Here is a 25,084-nt window from a genome sequence, read left to right as displayed (position 1 = left end):
ACCGATAACTGGAAGCAGGAGGCTTAAGTCCAAACCCTGACTCCAGGGAACTCCTGACTCCAAGGAACATTAATTTACAGGAGCTCATCAAACACCTCCATACCAACACTGAAACCAAGCACCACACAAGGGCCAACAAGTTCCAGGGCAAGACATACCAAGCAAATTTTCCAGAAACAAAGGAACACAGGCCTGAGCTTCAAGATACAGGCTGCCTAAAGTCACCCCAAAACCATAGACATCTCATAACTCATCACTGGACATTTCATTGCACTCCAGAGAGAAGAAATACAGCTCCACCCACCAAAACACCGATACAAGCTTCCCTAACCAGGAAACCTTGACAAGCCACCTGTACAAACCCACACATAGTGAGGAAACGCCACAATAAAGAGAACTCCACAAACTGCCAGAATACAGAAAGGACACCCCAAACTCAGCAATTTAAACAAGATGAAGAGACAGAGGAATACCCAGCAGATAAAGGAACAGGATAAATGCCCACCAAACCAAACAAAAGAGGAAGAGATAGGGAATCTACCTGATAAAGAATTCCGAATAATGATAGTGAAATTGATCCAAAATCTTGAAATTAAAATGGAATCACAGATAAATAGCCTGGAGACAAAGATTGAGAAGATGCAAGACAGGTTTAACAAGGACCTAGAAGAAATAAAAAAGAGTCAATATATAATGAATAATGCAATAAATGAAATTAAAAACACTCTGGAGGCAACAAATAGTAGAATAACAGAGGCAGAAGATAGGATTAGTGAATTAGAAGATAGAATGGTAGAAATAAATGAATCAGAGAGGATAAAAGAAAAACGAATTAAAAGAAATGAGGACAATCTCAGAGACCTCCAGGACAATATTAAACGCTACAACATTCGAATCATAGGGGTTCCAGAAGAAGACGACAAAAAAAAAGACCATGAGAAAATATTTGAAGAGATAATAGTTGAAAACTTCCCTAAAATGGGGAAGGAAATAATCACCCAAGTCCAAGAAACCCAGAGAGTCCCAAACAGGATAAACCCAAGGTGAAACACCCCAAGACGCATATTAATCAAATTAACAAAGATCAAACACAAAGAACAAATATTAAAAGCAGCAAGGGAAAAACAACAAATAACACACAAGGGAATTCCCATAAGGATAACAGCTGACCTTTCAATAGAAACTCTTCAAGCCAGGAGGGAATGGCAAGACATACTTCAAATGATGAAAGAAAATAACCTACAGCCCAGATTATTGTACCCAGCAAGGATCTCATTCAAGTATGAAGGAGAAATCAAAAGCTTTTCAGACAAGCAAAAGCTGAGAGAATTCTGCACCACCAAACCAGCTCTCCAACAAATACTAAAGGATATTCTCTAGAGAGGAAACACAAAAACGGTGTATAAATTCGAACCCAAAACAATAAAGTAAATGGCAATGGGATCATACTTATCAGTAATGACCTTAAACGTAAATGGGTTGAATGCCCCAACCAAAAGACAAAGACTGGCTGAATGGATACAAAAACAAGACCCCTACATATGTTGTCTACAAGAGACCCACCTCAAAACAGGGGACACATACAGACTGAAAGTGAAGGGCTGGAAAAAGATGTTCCATGCAAATAGGGACCAAAAGAAAGCAGGAGTAGCAATACTCATATCAGATAAAATAGACTTTAAAACAAAGGCTGTGAAAAGAGACAAAGAAGGTCACTACATAATGATCAAAGGATCAATCCAAGAAGAAGATATAACAATTATAAATATATATGCACCCAATACGGGAGCACCGCAGTATGTAAGACAAATGCTAACAAGTATGAAAGGAGAAATTAACAATAACACAATAATAGTGGGAGACTTTAATACCCCACTCACACCTATGGATAGATCAACTAAACAGAAAATTAACAAGGAAACACGAACTTTAAACGATACAATAGACCAGTTAGACCTAATTGATATCTATAGGACATATCATCCCAAAACAATGAATTTCACCTTTTTCTCAAGCGCACATGGAACCTTCTCCAGGATAGATCACATCCTGGGCCATAAAGCTAGCCTTGGTAAATTCAAAAAAATAGAAATCATTCCAAGCATCTTTTCTGACCACAATGCAGTATTAGATCTCAATTACAGGAGAAAAACGATTAAAAATTCCAACATATGGAGGCTGAACAACACGCTGCTGAATAACCAACAAATCACAGAAGAAATCAAAAAAGAAATCAAAATTTGCATAGAAACCAATGAAAATGAAAACACAACAACCCAAAACCTGTGGGACACGGTAAAAGCAGTCCTAAGGGGAAAGTTCATAGCAATACAGGCACACCTCAAGAAACAAGAAAAAAGTCAAATAAATAACCTAACTCTACACCTAAAGCAACTAGAAAAGGAAGAAATGAAGAACCCCAGGGTTAGTAGAAGGAAAGAGATCTTAAAAATTAGAGCAGAAATACATGCAAAAGAAACAAAAGAGACCATAGCAAAAATCAACAAAACCAAAAGCTGGTTCTTTGAAAGGATAAATAAAATTGACAAACCATTAGCCAGACTCATCAAGAAACAAAGGGAGAAAAATCAAATCAATAAAATTAGAAACGAAAATGGAGAGATCACAACAGACAACACAGAAATACAAAGGATCATAAGAGACTACTATCAACAATTATATGCCAATAAAATGGACAACGTGGAAGAAATGGACAAATTCTTAGAAAAGTACAACTTTCCAAAACTCGACCAGGAAGAAATAGAAAACCTTAACAGACCCATCACAAGCACGGAAATTGAAACTGTAATCAAAAATCTTCCAGCAAACAAAAGCCCAGGTCCAGACGGCTTCACAGCTGAATTCTACCAAAAATTTAGAGAAGAGCTAATACCTATCCTGCTCAAACTCTTCCAAAAAATTGCAGAGGAAGGTAAACTTCCAAACTCATTCTATGAGGCCACCATCACCCTAGTTCCAAAACCTGACAAAGATCCCACAAAAAAAGAAAACTACAGGCCAATAACATTGATGAACATAGATGCAAAAATCCTTAACAAAATTCTAGGAATCAGAATCCAACAACACATTAAAAAGATCATACACCATGACCAAGTGGGCTTTATCCCAGGGATGCAAGGATTCTTCAATATCCACAAATCAATCAATGTAATACACCACATTAACAAATTGAAAAATAAAAACCATATGATTATCTCAATAGATGCAGAGAAAGCCTTTGACAAAATTCAACATCCATTTATGATAAAAACTCTCCAGAAAGCAGGAATAGAAGGAACATACCTCAACATAATAAAAGCTATATATGACAAACCCACAGCAAATATTATGCTCAATGGTGAAAAACTGAAAGCATTTCCTCTAAAATCAGGAACAAGACAAGGGTGCCCACTTTCACCATTACTATTCAACATAGTCTTGGAAGTTTTGGCCACAGCAATCATAGCAGAAAAGAAATAAAAGGAATCCAAATTGGAAAAGAAGAAGTAAAACTCTCACTATTTGCAGATGACATGATCCTCTACATAGAAAACCCTAAAGACTCCACCAGAAAATTACTAGAAATAATCAATGACTATAGTAAAGATGCAGGATACAAAATCAACACACAGAAATCCCTTGCATTCCTATACACTAATAATGAGAAAACAGAAAGAAATTAAGGCGACAATTCCATTCACCATTGCAACAGAAAGAATAAAATACTTAGGAATATACCTACCTAAAGAAACTAAAGACCTATATTTAGAAAACTATAAAACACTGGTGAAAGAAATCAAAGAGGACACTAATAGATGGAGAAATATACCATGTTCATGGATTGGAAGAATCAATATAGTGAAAATGAGTATACTACCCAAAGCAATTTATAGATTCAATGCAATCCCTATCAAGCTAACAACAGTATTCTTCACAGAGCTAGAACAAATAATTTCACAATTTGTATGGAAATACAAAAAACCTCGAATAGCCAAAGCGATCTTGAGAAAGAAGAATGGAACTGGAGGAATCAACCTACCTGACTTCAGGCTCTACTACAAAGCCACAGTTATCAAGACAGTATGGTACTGGCACAAAGACAGAAATATAGATCAATGGAACAAAATAGAAAGCCCAGAGATAAATCCACGCACATATGGACACCTTATCTTTGACAAAGGAGGCAAGAATATACAGTGGATTAAAGACAATCTCTTTAACAAGTGGTGCTGGGAAATCTGGTCAACCACTAGTAAAAGAATGAAACTAGAACACTTTCTAACACCATACACAAAAATAAACTCAAAATGGATTAAAGTTCTAAACATAAGACCAGAAACCATAAAACTCCTAGAGGAGAACCTAGGCAAAACACTCTCTGACATACATCACAGCAGGATCCTCTATGACCCACCTCCCAGAATATTGGAAATAAAAGCAAAAATAAACAAATGGGACCTAATTAACCTTAAAAGCTTCTGCACATCAAAGGAAACTATTAGCAAGGTGAAAAGACAGCCTTCAGAATGGGAGAAAATAATAGCAAATGAAGCAACCGACAAACAACTAATCTCAAAAATATACAAGCAACTCCTAAAGCTCAACTCCAGAAAAATAAACGACCCAATCAAAAAATGGGCCCAAGAACTAAATAGACATTTCTCCAAAGAAGACATACAGATGGCTAAAAACACATGAAAAGATGCTCAACATCTCTCATTATCAGAGAAATGCAAATCAAAACCACTATGAGGTACCATTTCACACCAGTCAGAATGGCTGCGATCCAAAAGTCTACAAATAACAAATGCTGGAGAGGGTGTGGAGAAAAGGGAACCCTCTTACACTGTTGGTGGGAATGCAAACTAGTACAGCCACTATGGAGAACAGTGTGGAGATTTCTTAAAAAACTGGAAATAGAACTGCCTTATGATCCAGCAATCCCACTGCTGGGCATACACACTGAGGAAACCAGAATGGAAAGATACATGTGTACCCCAATGTTCATCGCAGCACTGTTTATAATAGCCAGGACATGGAAGCAACCTAGATGCCCATCAGCAGATGAATGGATAAGAAAGCTGTGGTACATATATACAATGGAGTATTACTCAGCCATTAAAAAGAATACATTTGAATCAGTTCTAATGAGGTGGATGAAACTGGAGCCTATTATACAGAGTGAAGTAAGCCAGAAGGAAAAACACCATTACAGTATACTAACGCATATATATGGAATTTAGAAAGATGGTAACAATAACCCAGTGTATGATACAGCAAAAGAGACACTGATGTATAAAACAGTCTTATGGACTCTGTGGGAGAGGGAGAGGGTGGGAAGATTTGGGAGAATGGCATTGAAACATGTAAAATGTCGTGTAAGAAACGAGTTGCCAGTCCAGGTTCTATGCACGATGCTGGATGCTTGGGGCTGGTGCACTGGGACGACCCAGAGGGATGGTATGGGGAGGGAGGTGGGAGGAGGGTTCAGGATGGGGAACACATGTATACCTGTGGCGGATTCATTTTGATATTTGGCAAAACTAATACAATTATGTAAAGTTTAAAAATAAAATAAAATTGAAAAAAAAAATAGCCAGGACATGGAAGCAATCTAGATGTTCATCAGTGGATGAATGGATATAGAAGATGTAGCACATATATGCAATGGACTATTACTCGGCAATAGAAAGGAACAAAACTGGGTCACTTGTAGAGACATAGATGGATATAGAGACTATCACATATAGTGAAGTAAGTCAGAAAAAGAAAAACAAATACTGTATTTAACACATATAAGTGTTAAATATAAGTGGGAATCTGGAAAATGGTAAAGATGAAACTATCTGCAGGCCAGGATAGAAATGCAGGCATAGAGGATGGATGAGTGGATGTGGAGAGGGGGAAGAAATGATGGTGGAATAATTTGGGAGATTGAGGTTGATGTACGTGCACTGCCATGTGTAAAACAGATTGCTGTACAGCACAGAGAGCTTAGCTCATTGTTCTGTGGTGACCTAGATGGGTGGGATCTGAGGTGAAAGGGAGACCCAAGAGGGAGGGGATATTTGTATACATACAGCTAATTCACTTTGTGCTTCCCTGGTGGCTCAGATGGCAAAAATCTACCTACAATGCAGGAAACCTGAGTTTTATCCCTAGTTTCAAAAAATCCCCTGGAGAAGGGAATGGCTACCCACTCCAGTATTCCTGACTGGAGAATCCTATGGACAGAGGAGCCTGGCAGGCTACAGACCATGGAGTCATGAAGAGTTCACTTTCACTTCATGATATTATAAAGTAACTATGCGAAGAATGTTGAGTCATCTCCAACTCTGCAATACTGTGGACTGTAGGCCTATAATCCACCAGGCTCCTCTGTCCATGGGATTCTCCAGGCAAGAATACTGGAGTGGGTTGCCATTTCTTCCTTCAGGGAATCTACTAGACACTGAGCACAAATCCTCATCTCTTGTATGTCCTGCAGTGGCAGGTGGACTCTTACCCACTTGAGCCACCCAAGGAGCCCAAAAATCAACTACACCCAAATAAAAAAGAACGAAAAAGATTTCCAAAATGAGTACCTCTTAACTTATTATGGGAAGTTAATATCTTAACACTTACGGAAAGTGTGACTTTGCCAGAAAATAAATATGAGAAATATCTATTTATATTCAAATATATTATCTGTGTAGCTGCCAATGCAAAATATAATCATCAGGGTGCTAAACCCCTTCTCTTCCACTCTGTTTCCATTTCAACTAGTGTAGCATCAAGTGGAGGTACTAAAATAGAGTTTTGCTGCTAATCACCAGGCTAAGCTGGTGTCTGACCGACTAGCTACAAATTTCAGTGTTCCACAATCCCTACAAATTTGATATTTCACTAGAACAACTCACAGAACTCACTGAAAGTGGTATACTAAAGATCAGAATGTTATCATAAAGGATACACATGAAAGTGAAAGTCACTCAACCGTGTCCAACTCTTTGAGACCCCATGGACTGTACAGTCCTGGAATTCTCCAGGCCAGAATACTGGAGTAAGTAGTCTTTCCCTTCTTCAGGGGATCTTCCCAACCCAGGAATCGAACCCAGGTCTCCTGCATTGCAGGTGGATTCTTTACCAGCTGAGCTAAAGGATACACATATGGCAAGGTCTGAGAGGGTTCCACACAGACCTTCTGTGCCATCACCCTACAGAGTCAAGGCATTTTCCCTTTTCAACAGACCTTCTGTGCCATCACCCTACAGAGTCAAGGCATTTTCCCTTTCCCTTTCCTAGTTGATATTTACCAACTAGGTGAATGTGTTCAACAATCAGGAAGCTTTGTTAAGTTATAGTGCCCATAGTTTTTATTGGAGTTTTACTAGCAGGCATGATTTATTGAATCCTTGGCCACAGGATTAAACTCAGTCTCCAGGCCTCTCCCTTCCCCAGAGGTCTGGCAGTCAAAAGCCTCAGTTCTCGAATCACTTTCTTGATTATTCTGGTGACAAGCTCCCATCCAGAAACTACTAATGGACTCAGCATGAGTCACCTCATTGCAGTTTAGCAATTGAACTCTTCTCTCTCAGGAGATACTTAGAGTTTTTGAAGTTCTGAGCCTTTATTAAACAAAACTCAAATGTATTTTTTTTTCATACTACACCTTCCCAACATTCATCATCTGTTTGCCTACCTCTCCAAGGCCAACATAGTCACCTCATATTTGCATTGAGAACATACTTGAGACAGCTTTAGAGAATACTGCATTAGAAGTTTCCTGACTTCTTATAAATTCAACCTGAATTTATTGAACCTTGTCCACTATCCACAACTTCTTTAGCTGAAATCATTTACATTCCAATAAAATAACTTTCAAACTCACTGGGACCAGATGCCAAATATACATTGTAAGCCATAGACACAGCCACCTCCAATGTTATTAATATCTTCAGGTTTAATTTTTTTTATCATTTTTCTTCCATTTTTTCCAGTTTTACCAAATTGCAACAAAATATAAATAGCAACTTGATTCATTTCCCACTCCCAAGTATGTTATTCATGAGCCTTGGGGCCTGGATATGATAAAAGGATACCATGCAACTGAGTCTCAACATTTAAAATTCTATTGATTCCACAACAGTCAAGACATGGAAGTCAAGCATTACCTGATTTACTTCTCTTAGAGAAGACAGATGGGAAACATGGCCCATTCTAACACATTAAGAGCATGCCACGAGGTAACCATAATTACTTTAAAAAGGACATGGAGAAAGGTCTTCGATGTTAACTTCTAGGAACATGGTCTTATGCTCTGAAATTCAAAATAAGTCATGTATGATTTCAAAAATCCTAAAATGACTAGCTAGATAGGATCAAATACATTTTTATGCTGTAATTCATAATCCTGTGCATCTGATAGCCATGGCTGACCAAAGGCCAACAATTTCCTGGAATTGAATGGCAGTATCTTCAGGCTCTCAGTTAGTACTAAAGAATTACATAAAGTTCATTTTACAAATATAAGTACAAATATATGGACTTTGAATAAACATTTTACTTACAGAAATAATGTCAAGTAACTAGTAGAGAAAAGTTTAAACTTCCTCTAGATTATGGAGTTTACTCCAAATCTACTGACTGCTGCTGCTGCTGCTAAGTCACTTCAGTCGTGTCCGACTCTGTGCAACTCCATAGACGGCAGCCCACCAGGCTCCCCCATCCCAGGGATTCTCCAGGCAAGAACACTCAAGTTGGTTGCCATTTCCTTCTCCAGTGCATGAAAGTGAAAAGTGAAAGTGAAGTCGCTCAGTCTGGTCTGACTCTTAGCGACCCCATGGACTGCAGCCTACCAGGCTCCTCTGTCCATGGGATTTTCCAGGCAAGAGTACTGCAGTGGGGTGCCATTGCCTTCTCTGAATCTACTGACTAGGAAGTCCTTATTTAATTAATAGTAGAGTAGTCTGGTATCAGAACTTTGAGTTCTTGTCTTACTAATTTTCTTAAATCCACTAAAAAGTATTATGACCAACCCAGATAGCATATTGAAAACCAGAGACATTACTTTGGCAAGAAAGGTCCGTCTAGTCAAGGCTATGGTTTTTCCAGTGGTCATGTATGGATATGAGAGTGGGACTGTGAAGAAAGCTGAGCGCCAAAGAATTGATGCTTTTGAACTGTGGTGTTGGAGAAGACTCTTGAGAGTCCCTTTGACTGCAAGGAGATCCAACCAGTCCATTCTGAAAGAGATCAGCCCTGGAATTTCTTTGGAAGGAATGATGCTAAAGCTGAAACTCCAGTACTTTGGCCACCTCATGCGAAGAGTTGACTCATTGGAAAGAAATCTGATGCTGGGAGGGATTGGGGGCAGGAGGAGAAGGGGACGCCAGAGGATGAGATGGCTGGATGGCATCACTGACTCGATGGACATGAGTCTGAGTGAACTCCAGGAGTTGGTGATGGACAGGGAGGCCTGGCGTGCTGTGATTCATGGGGTTGCAAAGAGTCAGACACGACTGAGTGACTGCACTGAACTGAAAATTTTATTTACTATGTATAATTGTTACTAAACAGTACATCATAATGGCCCAGCTAACCCAAGATAGCAAGATATAATTGTGAGTATGTGTGTGTGTGTTAGTTACTCAGTTGTGTCCAACTCGTTGAGACCCCATGGACTTTAGCCAGCCAGGCTCTTCTGTCCATGGGATTCTCCAGGCAAGTATACTGGAGTAGGTTGCCTTTCCCTTCTCCAGGGGATCTTCCCAAATTAGCAGATTTTTACTTAAAATTAAAATTAGAATATTTCTGACTTATTCATTCAGTTCAGTTCAGTTCAGTTGCTCAGTTGTGTCTGACTCCTTGCGACTCCATGAATTGCAGCACGCCAGGCCTCCCTGTCCATCACCAACTCCCGGAGTTCACTTAGACTCACGTCCATCGAATCACTGATGCCATCCAGCCATCTCATCCTCTGTTGTCCCCTTGTCCTCCTGGCCCCAATCCCTCCCAGCATCAGAGTCTTTTTCAATGAGTCAACTCTTCGCATGAGGTGGACAAAGTACTGGAGTTTCAGCTTTAGCATCATTCCTTCCAAAGAACAGCCAGGTCTGATCTCCTTCAGAATGGACTGGTTGGATCTCCTTGCAGTCCAAGGGACTCTCAAGAGTCTTCACCAATATCACAGTTCAAAAGCATCAGTTCTTTGGTGCTCAGCTTTCTTCACAGTCCAACTCTCACATCCATACATGACCACAGGAAAAACCATAGCCTTGACTAGATGAACCTTTGTTGGCAAAGTAATGTCTCTTCTTTTCAATATGCTATCTAGGTTGGTCATAACTTTTCTTTCAAGGAGTAAGCGTCTTTTAATTTCATGGCTGCAATCACCGTCTGCAGTGATTTTGGAGCCCCCAAAAATAAAATCTGACACTGTTCCCACTTTTTCCCATCTATTTCCCATGAAGTGATGGGACCAGATGCCATGATCTTCGTTTTCAGAATGTTGAGTTTTAAGCCAACTTTTTCACTCTCCTCTTTCACTTTCATCAAGAGGCTTTTGAGTTCCTCTTCACTTTCTGCCATAAGGGTGGTGTCATCTGCATATCTCAGGTGGTTGATATTTCTCCCAGCAAACTTAATTACATCTTATGCTTCTTCCAGCTCGGCATTTCTCATGATGTACTCTGCATAGAAGTTAAATAAGCAGGGTGACAATATACAGCCCTGACATACTCCTTTTCCTATTTGGAACCAGTCTGTTGTTCCATGTCCAGTTCTAACTGTTGCTTCCTGACCTGCATACAAATTTCTCAAGAGGCAGGTCAGGTGGTCTGGTATTCCCATCTCTTTCAGAATTTTCCACAGTTTATTGTGATCCACACAGTCAAAGGCTTTGGCATAGTCAAGAAAGCAGAAATAGATGTTTTTCTGGAACTCTCTTGATTTTTTGATGATCCAGTGGATGCTGGCAATTTGATCTCTGGTTCCTCTGCCTTTTCTAAAATGAGCTTGAACATCTGGAAGTTCACAGTTCACATATTGCTGAAGCCTGGCTTGGATAATTTTGAGCATTTCTTTTCTAGTGTGTGAGATGAGTACAATTGTGTGGTAGTTTGAGCATTCTTTGGCATTGCCTTTCTTTGGGATTGCAATGAAGACTGATCTTTTCCAGGCCTGTGGCCACTGGTGAGTTTTCCAAATTGCTGGCATATTGAGTGCAGCACTTTCACAGCATCATCTTTCAGGATGTGGAATACCTCAATTGGAATTCCACCACCTGCACTAGCTTTGTTTGTAGTGATGCTTTCTAAGGCCCACTTGACTTCACATTCCAGGATATCTGGCTCTAGGTGAGTGATCACACCATCGTGATTATCTGGGTCATGAAGATCTTTTTTGTACAGTTCTTCTGTGTATTCTTGCCACCTCTTCTTAATATCTTCTGCTTCTGTTAGGCCCATACCAATTCTGTCCTTTATTGAGCCCATCTTTGCATGAACTGTTCCCTTGGTATCTCTAATTTTCTTGAAGAGATCTCTAGTCTTTCCCATTCTGTTTGTTTCCTCTATTTCTTTAAAGTGTTAAGCATACTTAACACTTTAATTAACAGGGCAGGCAAGAGAACATAAACTTCTGAGTGATGTTAAAGTAAGTCTAATGTCTTATAAACGAAAAGGAAAAATCTCTAGCTTTTTGCATCTTGCTTTCAAATCTTCTGATCAAATCCATGAATATGTGCTTTGTTTTACTTGTTTTAAAAAGGCATTTTAAATTCTCTTAACTTTTGCTTGTCTGTAAAGCTTCTGAATTCTCCATCAATTTTGAATGAGATACTTGCTGAGTAGAGTACTTTTAATTGCAGACTTTTTTTCCTTTCAGTGCTTTAAAACACATCATTGCAGTACTATTTACAATAGGTAGGAAATAGCACTGATGAACCCCTTTGCAGGGCACCAATGGAAATGTAGACATAGAGAATAGATTTACAGACATGGGAGGCAGGAAGGAGAGGGTGGGATAAATGGCAAGAGTAAAATGGAGACATATACACTACCATATCTAAAATAGATAGCCACTGGGAATTTGATGTGTGAATCAGGGAACTCAAACCAGAGCTCTGTAACAACAGAGAGGGGTGGATGGGGTGGGAGGTAGGAAAAAGTTTTAAGAGTGAAGGGATATGTGTATACCTGTGTCTGATTCCTGTTGATTTATGGCATAAACCAATACAACATTGTAAAGAAATTATCCTTCAAGTAAAACTAAATATTTTTTAAAAAATGTTTTCTAAGGCATCTTAAGTGAATGCCATAGAACAAATTGATGCTTCAGGACAATATGACTTGATTTTCCTGTGATTTCACCCACTTCATATACACACTGTCACATACACCTAAAAGGTACTACTATTTTCAAGTTAGAAGAAAATTAATGGTCCAAATCCAACAGCAAAACCTTTTTTTTTTTTTTTTATGGTGAGTGTTTATTCCTTGAATGAGGATAGTCTCATCTCATAATAGGCAACTCTCTCCTGATGATGATAAAGGTAACTTAAGTGTAGTGGGTATTTTCATTTGTTAGGAAAAAATCATTTGGATTATCTGGATCTCTTTAAGGAAACTCTTGCTATAATTTCCCATGATTTATGTCTTTAATAAACAATGATCTCTGAAAGTCAACAGATTGGGATTGTCTAAAGTGTAAAAGAAGAGACCTAATGGTGACCTGAGGGGTTTGACTTAGGGACATATCTCCCAACTTCCCAGCTTTGCATATCTAAGAAGAAAACTTTCAAATACAAAGGTAAATGATATTAGAAAAAATCTGTCACCCAGAATCCTTTGTGTCTGAGAATCAAATTGCTACAGAATTCCATGCAAAAAGCAGCTATTTTAAGTGAAAAAAAATTACTTTGATGGTGGCAGAAAGCATACTAGGAACACATATGTAGCTAAAGAATTAGAAGCACTTATTAGGAGAAAAGTTAAACTCTTACAGAGGAGGTTGGAATTGACTGAAGGAAGAAAAAAGATTTATCCAAAAGAGCATAGAGAAATTTAACTGTTTCTGATCATTCAGGTTAGGAAAGTGTTAGAAAGGAGGAAAGACATGCAGGAGGACTATCTGGTGAGGTTGTGCAGAGGGCATATCTGGGGACTGAGGTTGTGGGGAGGCAGAAGAAGATGCAGGGAGAGTAGGAAGGGTGATTGGGCAGAGGAAACATGCACAGGAGTTCACTGGAATCCAGAGACTTTATAAACAAGGAAAAGGGAAAGTCTGAGACAAAACATTGCCTAGGAAGCCCACATACAGAATAATATCCAAAGGCATGCTCTTTGGAACACAGAAGTTGATTTTTAAGAAACAACTGGAAATTTCCACCTGGATGTTGAGGGAATGACCACAACAACCATAGCGATCAACATGCACTGAATGATCACTATATGGTGGGCACTGTGCTAAGGACTTGGCCTGCTTCTTATCATTTAATTTTCACAGAAAAATCTGTGTGTTCTGAGATCTTTACTTATTTCCTAGAAGACAGAGGCCATTGATCAGCTTTGAATCTTAAAGCTGACTTGCATGACCTCTTTAAGCAAGACAGTATTTCTGAAGGCAGAGAGTAGTACAGAGAAAAAGGATTTTCTGAAATCCTTTGTTCTATCTTTAAGCATAAAAAGAAAGAGTTAGCCCTGGCTAATGTAACTATAAAATATTACAAAAGTGGGGAGGAGAATCTTTCCCAGACTGAAAGGATTCAGGCAAAGCTTAATACTTTTAGTTCTACTATACTAAAGGAGGAGAAGAAAGATTATATAGATCTAAGGCATTAGACACACATGAGTTGTGCTTCAAAAGTTGTCCAGAAGGATGAACATATGGGCAGGGCTAGGAATTAATTTTGTTGTTGTTTAGTCACTAAGTTACATCCAACTCTTCTGAGACCCCATGGACCATAGCCTGCCAGGATCCTCCATCCATGGGATTTTCTAAGCAAGAATACTGAAGGAGTTGTCCATTTCTTTCTTCATGGGATATTCCCAACCAAGTGATCGAACTCAGCAATCCTGTATTACAGGCAGATTCTTTACCATCTGAGCCACCAGGGAAGCCCCAAAAGCTAGATTTTAAGATGTCTTACACTAGGAGATATCAATTCAGGAGGAACCTAGACCAGGCACCTCAGAGTAGGTCTGCAAGTAGCACGAGCGAGTCTGCAAAGGAAATCTTGTTCATACAAACATTTCAAGCTTTTTTCTGTTGATTCAAGATCACAAGCCTTCTCTAAGCACATAGTGAAAACCTTGGAGGAGAGAATTGGAGAGGATGAAGAGGAGAGCAGAATGTAAAAAGACAACATTGTATCCAAGAGTGGCTCAATTTTTACAAGAAGAGACTGATTACATTTCCTGATAAATTTACATTTATCACAATGTAAATAAAACTTCGATATTCCAGCTACCACCATCCTAAACCAACATCCATGGGTAAGAGTGTTTATCTACCAAGTGCAAAGGCATTTTTGGCACTGAAACACTAGATTTGGTGATTTTGGTTGGGTGTAGGATCTTATTTTTACAATCGTGTTGTTTTCCCTTTCAAATGGAAATATAATTTTAAAATGATTTTTACTTAATTTTAATCATCCTACCTATAGAACTACGGTAGCTATATCTTTTTACTTAAAACAGTCTGATAATTTTTTAAAACTCTCTTCTTAATTCCATAAATGTGACCAATTTTGGCATTGGAGTCAATTTTGGTATTGTAAAATGACACTGGTCATTCTGCCCAAGGACCTATAAGCCTTGTAGACCTCTTCTTCTTCCTGGGAGATTTGTCAGCAAGACCAGGATGGTTTAGACCAAAACTTGTCATAAAACAGTATTTTTAAAGACTTCTTAATCAAATATGATGTGTTTTTCTCTCTAAAAGAATTGCAACAATTTCATCAAACTTAAAATTATTCACATAAACACTAAATAAAAATTTCATGCATATTTTCAGAGCCACTTGGCACTGTGCTAAAGCTGAGACAAGAATTCAGAGCATTGGAAATATGGCAAGTTAGATTACTTCACAATTCCTGATTTGTCTTGCAGGTGAAGAATTGAAACCAGGTAAAACAGCTGCAGCAGATATGTATCTCAGTTGTACTAGTTACAGTCTTGCATTGGTGAAATAAATTGTGTTGAGGATATATACTTTGGAAATATACAACCATTGCAATAATATATCTTCACTAATCACATTTAATTATCCTGTTACTAGATTTTTAGAATATATTTGTTGATGTTTGTTTATCTCTTATTTATTTGTTCTAATAGATAATTTTGTGTCCAGAAACTTTGCTACTCTGCTACTAAAAGCTAACTTTTCTGTGTTTGTTGGGATGGCTTAAGTTTATCCAGGGCTTCAGTCTGCAGTAGGTAACACTGATCTTACTGGAATTGTGATGGAGTTGCCACTTTATTTAGAAATCTTTGTCAAGCAAGCACAAGCTGGATTTCTACAAAGACGCTTTTGCTTTCTTTCTTAAAATTATTCCCATCAGTGAAGTTTGTCACAATGTTACTGGTGTATGTGATCTCCACAGTCCCAGGCTCATTAATAATAAAAGAATATATTGGAAATTCCATCTGTATACATCCTGTAGTATTTATTTTTCACAAGTCGAGTCAAATCAATGATTTCCTCCATCCTTCAATTATTTTCTCTTATAGCCTGAAGATTATTATTATTCTTTTTAATTTTCTCTCCTTTGGATGTGAACTTTTACTCTCCTGATTGGAAGCTATAAAGCTTTCTTGATGATTTATATTTCTTTGATATTTAAATAAAATTTTGACCAGAATGGAAAATGAAACAAATGGGTGAAAATCATGATTGTGTACATAGCCATCGTTTTTTTTTTCCCCAATACTGCCACAATTTAAATAAAGCGAGACAATTCTGTGTTGCCCTAGGTTATTTTATACCCATATATGTCTACACAACCTGAGAAGTGGAGCTAAGATAAACATTTCTCAGGTAAAACTACATCTGCTTTTATTGCTCTTCGATTTTCAGTAAAGCCTCTAAGATTTAACTATAGGAACAGACACACTGATGACTTTTATCTTCCATATAAAAAGAAGATCATAAACAGAATGAAAATACTCCCATTTTATATTCCTTTCCCCATGATGTCCTAAACAATAAAGCAATAGCAAAACAGCTAAATGCTTTGTAAATTCTCTCCTTTATAACAACTGCAAATCAGTTCTTAACATATATTTGACCCTGGAAAATCAGTAGGAACTATCTTACGGTTGACATTGCATCACAAAACAATTTCTGTCTTTGAAATAGCAGCCACAGATATCACAGTGGCTAATTAAATCTTAGCAATTATTACAGGAAATGCAATTAATATTGAGCTTTTCTTCTTATATATGGTACAATTTTTCTCTTTTTACTTTCTTCTCCAATTAAAACCAGTAGGTTTCAGTGTTATTTGTACTGAAATAATTTTATCTATACAATTAGATAAAATTCAGCACCACAAAGTTTTCAGAAAACCTCCTAAATTAGTTTCCTATTGCTGCATAACAAATTATTGCAAACTTAGTGTCTTAAAACAATTCTAATGAGTTTCCAGCTTCCATGGGTTAAGTATCTGGATACCAATTAGCTGGTTCTTCTGCTCTGGGTCTTGCCAGGCTGAAATCAGTGTTGGCCCAGGACTGCAACCCCATCTATGGCTCAGAATTTATATTTGCCCACTAGTTTTTTGCAGAATTTAGGTCCTTGCATCTGTAGGACTGAGACATTCAGCCCCTAAAGACTTCCTGCCATTCCCTGCCATGTGGCCATCTCCAAAACATAGGAGTTTGCTTCTGCTCAGAACAGCAGGAGATTGTTTCTATGACTTCTAATCTCTTTGGCTTCTGAAAATTTCACAGGATTCATTTGTTTAGTTGATTATTGTGTACATCCGGATAGCCTCATTTTTGTTTAAATCCTAGTCAACTTATTAGGGAGTTCATAGCTATAAATCTGTTTTGCCATACAAGGTAAAATAATCAAATAAATAAAACCTCATCATATTTACAAATCTTATTCATATATAAAGGAAGAGGATTATTCAAGGCATATTCACCCAGTCAAGTAATTATATAATAATATTTTACAATAAGTTAGTATTATATTTTTGTGTATAATAGTATTATCATAATAATATTCAAGGCATATTCATAAGATCTTCAGGAGAAGGAGATGGCAACCTGCTCATGCTTTTGTCTAAAAAATTCCATGGACAGAGGAGTCTGGCAGGCTATAGTCCACAGGGTCTCAGAGTCAGACATGACTGAGCGTGCATGCACACCCACACACATTCATTCCAGAGGCAGGATTTGAAGGTCATTTTAGAATTCTGCTTACTATACCTGTTTAATCAACCAATAAGACCATAATCTTCCATTGATTGCTTGAGGTTCATACATGAATAAAATTTAGGGAAATACGACTTAGGTAATAGCTACCATTTTTTTTTTAATCCTTACTGTATTACAGGAACCGTGCATTGTTACTAATTGAATTGAACTCAGGACTAATTGAATCTTTACAATACTCTGTTGGTTAGTATTAGAATAATTATTATTATCCCTAAAGTTCAGAGAGGTTAAATGGCTGTTTTTAGGTCAAACAGCCTTTGGATGATAAAGCCTAGGCTGAAGCCCAAGTTTTCTAATGCTGGTTCTATGACCCCTCCAGATAAGCCAGTTTTCAGCTTCATACAAGCCCTCAGTGTTTGTAAATGCAAAGGCAAGAGGGGAGCATTCAAATCACAGCTGTTGAGAAGTCTTGTTTGCTAGAGGTTTTATGAGATGAAGAGAAGTCTATGGAAAGTGCAACTCCTAAGGGCAAAATTAACAGCTGTCTTTCCTTATGGGAATACTGAATACAGGTTTCAGAATTGTGGAGAGTAAGGTATAGTAATGACAGGTGTTTACGGACTCCCCAGATCATGGAGCTGAGATGCTTCTGGTAAACTGACTATCTGAACAAGGAATCACACTGAACACGGAGATACAGATGCCTGCATGATTCACCACTACATCTGCTGTGGCTTACATTACCAGCTGGAAGAACAGACCTTGATTGAAACTTCTGAGGATGTGGAAAGTGATGGTAATTTGAACGCTATGATCATCACCAAAATGAGCACAAACAAATATACCGCTCTATACATATTAATAACTATGACAGATTTATCCCCTCTGAATACACTGCTGTGCCAGACGAACAATATTTTGGAAAAAGTGAGTACTCCAGACAAATGGACCATTCTCAACCTACAGAAATCTCTGGACACAAATTATTACAGACACACAGACTAACTTCAGACATGTTCATTTCTCATGCCCTGGAAAACTCAACATATTGACAATTTCATGCACAGTGGTATCTCCAGTCATAACAAACTCTTTGGGCATCTTTATTTTCTCATCAAAATCATCCAAGCATGTACTAGGAATCCACATGCTCACTTCAATTTAGATATAAGGGAGCTGGACTAGAATTTCTTCCAGGCTATATAAAGTTAATCTATAAATTCATATATATTTTGCTATTGGAAACACTGTATATACAGTTGTTTTATAGAGCTGCTGTAGACAAGGATGTGTGAATAATTAGTAGTCATATAAAACTATTTTACTATATAATGTGATACTCATAGGTGACAGACATCAAGGTTTATAAAAATTAAATCTATTTTTGAGCTTTGGCTTGAGTTTTCTCTTAAAGTTATCAATGAATTTCTGTGAAACATTAGCTTCAGCCACCAATTTTGAATTTAATATGGTACCTAAAGTTTGGACAGGGAAAGCTTTTCTAAGAATCTCCATATTCTAAGTCTGTACTTAGTTGTAGGTATCTGTAAACTGCTTTCTCAAGAATCCATTTATTGGACCTCTTTATTTTTTTCCCGGGAATATTGAGTTTGCTGCTTTTGTTTTGTTTTTTCTTTTTTTAACAGTAGAACAAGTAACTAAATTACATTGAGTTTATTAAGTTATATTGGAATTAATATGTTACATAAGGTAAAATTTGCTTTTATTTTTCCATAGAAGATATGTAAGGGCTTTGTTACAGGGTCAACTTGCCTGTCCTAATTTAGCACTGCTGATCCACTCTTTAAAAGAAAGCTAGCATATAAAGCCTTCATGTTTTTATAGCTCCTGTTTTTTAGTTTTTGTTTGTTTGTTTGTTTGTTTTGGTGCATTTCCCTGTTACAATTATTGAAGACTTTCTACCTTACTTAGTGAGTTTGTTTCCTCAGTAATATTTTGGCTCTAAGTCTACTCATACATTTCCTGGAGCAGCTAACTATAAAAGCACTCACAGGCCCAAATGATGAAATGTCTGTCCATTGTCTTGCTTTTCATAAGTTTCCTAACTCTTGTTGCAACTGTGTATTAAATACTACTTTCAGGTGAGCCTTCTCACAATATTGCACTCTCCTGATTTCACCAATTAATTTTGAGGTAAGCATGTGACATGATTAGAGTCAAAGAGTCATAATGAGACTTTCATTGCATGTATGAAAAGAGGCATGTCCTATTACTACTAAATTTGAATTTGGGAGGATGGAGACCTAGGGCTGCTGAAGGTTGCTATGTGAAATCGGAAAGAAAGCAAAAAAAAAAAAAAAAAAAAAAAATCAGAAGGCAGATTCCTATTGGAGACATCCTTCTAAATACAGCTATACCTGAATCATGCCCCAAACTTGGACTCATCTATTATAGAGGACATTCTGTTTGCTTTTTTTTTTTTTTCTTATTGAATTGCAGTTTTTACTTATAGCAAGAAGTTTTTCTAAATAATCCATTACTGCTGCTAAGCAAATACCACAGCTCTGATATTTGTATGTGCTCAATGACCTCAACTGGGCCTGAAGATTTAAGGAAGATAAGCTACCTCCAAGAAGTAATATCTAAACTGAGATGTATAAGTTGTGTAAGAATAAACTAGGTCACAGGGAAGAAGCAGGCTCAGAGAATATGATTTCAAATAGAGTGAAGAACTTGTATGAAGGGTGTTTTCAAAATTTAGAGAGCTAAATAGAAGGATGAGATGCAGAAAAGGAGAAGAAAATGTGGAATTAGAAAGACTTACCAGTCATGTGCTGACCTAAGTTATTAGCCATTTTAAAAGTTTTTTAAATTAAAAATTCAGTACATGCACAAAGTCAAAATTCAGACAGTAAAGTAGATGCCGTTGATGAACTCTTCCAGATCCCCAGAATCTGGAAGAAAAACTTTATTTTTCTTCTTTTATTTGAGAAAAGATAACTAATTTTCACACTAAAGTGTTTATGTAGATGGGTATAGTAGGTTTTTTTTTCCCCCCCTTGATTTCTAAAAACGAAAGAAATTCAAATGTCTTTCATTTAGTAAAAGGAAAAATGAACCCTGGTACATCCATACAATGAAATAATATTCAAAACAAAGGAAGAATGGGGGGTGCAGAGCTATTTGTAAATGGCCTTTCTTCAGATAGAAATTAAAATATTTTAGTTTTTATTTATATTAATATAAATACATATAGATTTGTTTTCACAAGTTTGAAATTATCCATATATCTTAGTGAAAATTCAATTAGGGCATCATAGCTATACATTTAGAGCACAATCTGAATTGCCAAAGCAACCTTGAGAAAATAGAACAAAGTTGGAGGTATCATACTTCCTGACTTCAGACTATACTACAATGTTGCAGTAATCAAAACAGCACAGTATTGGCACAAAAAGTACTATGTAAAACATCAGAAATGTAAAACATTCTGGGAATCTACCGTAAGCCAAATATTGGACATTTGTGATGCTATGGACAGGATTAAAAAGGGTCCATTTATCCCTTCCCATGTGTCATAACTTCCTATCTGTTGGACTGGAAAGTTCTTGGTCACCTTTGCCCTAAAATGGCGTCAGTGATGACTGCTTGGTCAGTCAGTCACCATGGCCAATGCTCCCCTGCCCTCTAACTGTTTCCAGCACTTTGGGAAGTCACATCTTGGTACTTAGAAACCACAGACTACATTAGAGTGAAAAATTCCCCCTCTAGCCCCATCATCATTTCCACCAGACTTAAGCATATAAAATTGAAATAGGTAATTCAAAAAATAATGATTTATTTCATTTCAAGGAAATGCACTTTTCAGGGCCTCACCCCTAGAGATTCTTATTCAGCAGTCTGAAATATAGTCCAATAACCTGCATTTTTAGCCAACTACAGCAGCGTTGATGTAGCTGTTCTATAGAAACCATACTTTGAGAAATACTGTCCTGGAAGCATTTTTACTTTTCCTCACTTTCCACCAGCAATTGAAAATAATTTGTCCGTTATAATATAAAACTGGGCTGTGGATATCATCTTGGGCTATTATTGGCCTAACATATATATTTGTGTTTTTAAATAAAATGTGTAAGCATATTAAATAGAATGTTTTCATTTTCTCGGTCATTCAGGCCTGAAGTCATTCGACTTCTTCCTTCTGCATTAGCTATTCAAACAATGTTGGTCTAATCATCCTGGGGCAGTTATTATGGCAGAAATTTTCCCAGTGCTATTTTCTGAAACTTCATCTGCTAAAAAAAAAATTAATGGGAATATCACAACCTGGTCGGCTAAAATAGCCACCTTCTGATAAGACTGCTTTTGTCTCAACAAATTTTAGTAGTGCCTCTTTGTTTTGCTCGAAGTTTTCACTTTTGTCTCAGGTTCAAAGGATTTATTAACAAAATAAGCCACTTGTTATACACAAATAAATAAAACAGATATTTATTACAGAATTATCTAGCTTACTTTCAACATACTAACCTTAAAAGAAAAGAGAAATAGAGCAGAGGATACATCACCAAATTGGGTTTTGACCAATATCCAGACTCAAACAGTGCTGGGAAGTCCCCTGTCACAGCACATCTGGAGGCCCAATTGGGAAAGGGTCGCAGTCAGTGACCCTTCAGTCAGTGAGTCTACTCCACGAGTGAATGAGTGAGTGAAGTCGCTCAGTCGTGTCTGACTCTTTGGGACCTACCAGGCTCCGCCGTCCATGGGATTTTCCAGGCCAGAATACTGGAGTGGGCTGCCATTTCTCTCTCCATGGGTGACTTCAAAGATTGCAGTTCAGGGTTCCAGTTTATAATCCCAGGATGGTCACAAACTGATATCATCATCAATCTGTGACCAAATTGCAGCTCTGGTTTCATGTTAATGTTGTTTGTTTTGTTGTAAAAATTGGAATGTGGTTAAGCCTGGGGCTTGGTTGGCTAGGCCCTCTCCAGGGTCTCAACAATCTAAAAATTCTTCCCCCATCTTTTTTTTTTTTTTAATTAAGTAAATTTAATTGGAGGCTAATTACTTTACAATACAGTGGTGCTGCAAGTCTTTTACTCACAGCAGACAGTCACTCCCAGTCAGGGCAGTGTCCAGGCAGGTTTGATGCAAGATCAGAGGCTGCTCTGCTTTGTTTCTGAAGTCTAGACAAGACTACTTATTTCATTTCCCTAACACTCTTCAAGTTTACTTTATTGATTTTGAATGGGAATGGCAAACTTTCATATACAATTTTTATAAAAATTAAGTAGCACCACAAACCGAAAACTTTGATGACACCAATCTGCCTACGCACTTCATAACATTGTTTTAATTTTCTAAGATAATTGCTTATATATTTAAGAGATATGATTTAACCTCAATTAGTAGATTATAGAGAATTTCTACTTATTTACGGTAGTAAGAAAAAGCAGTGGTTTTCCAAGAAACTTTCAGTGTAAATTTTATGAGCCAGAATAAATCTAAATAGTATTAAACTTCTTTGTGCATATACTAGTGGTACAAATTTTGATGACACATTTAAATCTAATGCTTATATGTGGATTTCGAAGTTAAAAATCCACATCTGAAAAAAGTACAATAAAACACTTTAAGAAAACAAATAAAACAGAAATAGTTCCATTCAATTTTATTGTTTCTAGTCCTTTTAAAGTTTAAATAGCTTTTGATTGAGTGCCACGTACTTACAGAACATGCCAAATATTTACAATACTTTGTCACTCTATCTTTGACAGGGCCACTTAAGCATTTCTTTCTATACCCCATTCACTTTTATTTGTTTAGCTTTACTTTGTAAAGCCATTCAGTTGGCGTAAACTACTAAAAATGTCAGAAGATAGCAGAAAAAAAAAATTATAACCTGTGTTTTTTTCTCCCAAGCAGCCTTTCCATTTTTATTGCACACTTTAGCAGCTCAAACACTTCAGTTCTCAGTTAAATTAAATGCAGTTATCATTAATATCTAAGAAAAACCATAATTTCAGCTGAATTTAGGCTAACCATCTGCTTTTTCCTCTCTGTATGGGTAAGACTTAAAATAGAAAAAGCAAAAAAACTTAAAATTCAAAGGAGAAATGCTGATGGGCAGTCAGGTATTATTGAACTCCTTCCCCATCATTACCATTATCTGTTCTCAGTTTTCATTAATCACTGTGTTGTTAGCAACATGGTAGTTAAAAGGGGCCAGGACATCCTCCTTGCTTGACAGTATAAGAGGCAGAGAGATGCTGAATGATTTGCAGCATCCTAGAGTTCACTTACCAAAGGCATGAATGCCAATAATTGCATTACTGACTTACACCAGAAAACGAGCTCCACCTGATAACTGATGAAACTATTTTACAAAGATGTAGGAAAAACTACATTCATGAAAGGCAGTGTATTCTTACTAAACAGGTGTTATTGAATAAAAACATCAAATAAGTGTCTGATAGTTGAATCTCACAAACTGATTTGGAAATGCTCTTGCTCTTTATTGTATTAATGGCAACTTACCAGCATGGGTTCCAAGGGAAATAGATTCTGAGATAGAAATTAGCCAGCAAGAGGCTTACTAGAGACTGTGCTTAATATCAGTACCTATGGAAGGGAAGAAGAAGGAAAGAGGGAAGCACAATTGGGCCCCGAGAGAAACTGAGCTGTAATGCTCCCTCAGTGAAAGCCTCCTTCACCAACCCCACTTGATGAGGAGCTGGGAAGCAGGAATATTCCTGTGGCATTTTCCTGAGTTGGTTTAATTGGGATCCGCCTTTTATACTACCTCTATGCTTGATCCCAGCCACCTAGGAAGCAGACTTGACCTTGGATAGGTAACTCTGTTCAGCTCAGTTAGTTCCTGAAGGTATCTGATAAATGGGGGTTTTCTTCTGGAAAGGTATCCAGAAACTGGACAAATCAATCTTACCTGTCTTTCACTTTTGAAGGATAGTTTGGGTTGAGCGTCTTAGCATGCACCATACATCAAAGTCTTTATGTAACATATAACAATATGTATATGTATATATATATAGATACACACACATTATATATAAATTATGTATATTTTATATATAATGTATATCTACAATATACTATATAATTTAAACTTTAGTTTTTTTTTAGAAAAAAACACCAAAAATCCAATTACTATACTCTGCACTCTATATAGAAATATAAATATGGATATCTAATGCTGTATTTTAAACTCAGGAATTTACTAATTTTACACTTTGAAAGTTAATTTTTAAGGCCAGTCCTTATCTATAAAGATAAAAATTTCAACAAGATCTAAGGTTGGCAAACATTGCTAAAGACCAGACAGTAAATTTTTTGTTTTGTTTTATGAGGCCTATTGTCTTTGTCTCTACTACTCAACTTTGCTGCTGTGGAATGAAAGAAGCCATGGGCAATATATAAATTATATATTGTATTCCAGTAAAACTTTATTTGCAAAAATGTTTACAACGCAAGCTATATTTCACTGATCCCTGCACTAGATTATCTCTATTGTCCTTCCAAGTACAGACAATACATTTTTGTAATTTTAAAATCATCTATAACTCCTTTTAAGAAATAGATAATAGAGAAATAATAAGCTTTCAAAACAGAATGCCTAAATATTTTTCTCTCTTTTAATAACTAAAAATATTTATGGGTAGGTTTTAGTCACACATAGTACTTATAAAACTTATCCAATAGGAAAATTGAATTTTAGAAACTTGGCATTTTTCTAAATTTCA

Source organism: Bos taurus, chromosome 11 (assembly GCF_002263795.3).
Source record: "Bos taurus isolate L1 Dominette 01449 registration number 42190680 breed Hereford chromosome 11, ARS-UCD2.0, whole genome shotgun sequence".
NCBI classification, from domain to species: domain Eukaryota; kingdom Metazoa; phylum Chordata; class Mammalia; order Artiodactyla; family Bovidae; genus Bos; species Bos taurus.
This window is presented reverse-complemented; position numbering follows the sequence as displayed.